The sequence below is a fragment of the Charadrius vociferus genome, unplaced genomic scaffold, assembly GCF_000708025.1.
Source record: "Charadrius vociferus isolate BGI_N301 unplaced genomic scaffold, ASM70802v2 scaffold1640, whole genome shotgun sequence".
NCBI lineage: Eukaryota > Metazoa > Chordata > Aves > Charadriiformes > Charadriidae > Charadrius > Charadrius vociferus.
In genome coordinates this window covers 20958-21939 of record NW_009646613.1, presented here as the reverse complement: position 1 = coordinate 21939, position 982 = coordinate 20958, and positions in this window count along the sequence as shown.

Below are 982 nucleotides of genomic sequence, written 5' to 3'. Positions count from 1 at the left end.
ACGGGGCCGGGCCCGAGGGGTGCGATCGGTGAGGGGAAAGAGGGGCCGTCTCTAAGGAGGGGGCGATCCCTGTGGGGCAGTTTGGGGGATCGCAGAGGGGACGATCCCTGAGGAGGATGAGGGGTGATCCCTGAGAGGGGTGAGGGGGCGATCCTTGTGGGGAAAGAGGGGCCATCTCTGAGGAAGATGAGGGGTGATCCCTGAGGAGGATGAGGGGGCGATCCCTGAAGGGCAGTTTGGGGGATGAGGGGGTGATCCCAGAGGGGAAAGAGGGGCCATCTCTGAGGAGGGAGCGATCCCTGAGGGGACAATCCCTGAGGGGCATGAGTGGGCGATCCTTGAGGGGAAACAGGGGCCGTCTCTAGGAGGATGAGGGGGCGATCCCTGAAGGGCAGTTTGGGGGATGAAGGGGTGATCCTTGAGGGGAAGAGGGGCCATCTCTGAGGAAGATGACGGGTGATCCCTGAGGGGAAAGAGGGGCCATCTCTGAGGAGGGAGCAATTCCTGAAGGGACAAATCCTGAGGAGGATGAGGGGTGATCCCTGAGGGGGCTGAGGGGCAATCCTTGAGGGGAGAGAGGGGTCTTCTCTGAGGAGGATGAGGGGGCGATCCCCGAGGGGCAATTTGGGGGATGAAGGGGCAATCACTGAGGAGCAGTTTTGTGGGGTGAGGGGGACAATACCCTGAGGAGCAGTTCTGGGGGGCAAGAGGGCAATCCCTGAGGGGCAGTTTGGGGAATCGCAGAGGGGCTATCACTGAGGGGGCAATCCCTGAGGAGGATGAGGGGTAATCCCTGAGGGGGCTATCCCTGAGGGGAAAAAGGGGCCATCTCTGAGGAGGATAAGGGGACGATCCCCGAACGGCAGTTTGGGGGATGAGGGGGCAATCCCCTAAGGAGCAATTTGTGAGGGAGACAGGGGGCAGTTTTGGGGGCCATCTCATGAGGGGGGTCAGGCTAGTGGGGGAGGAGGAGTTGGGGGGG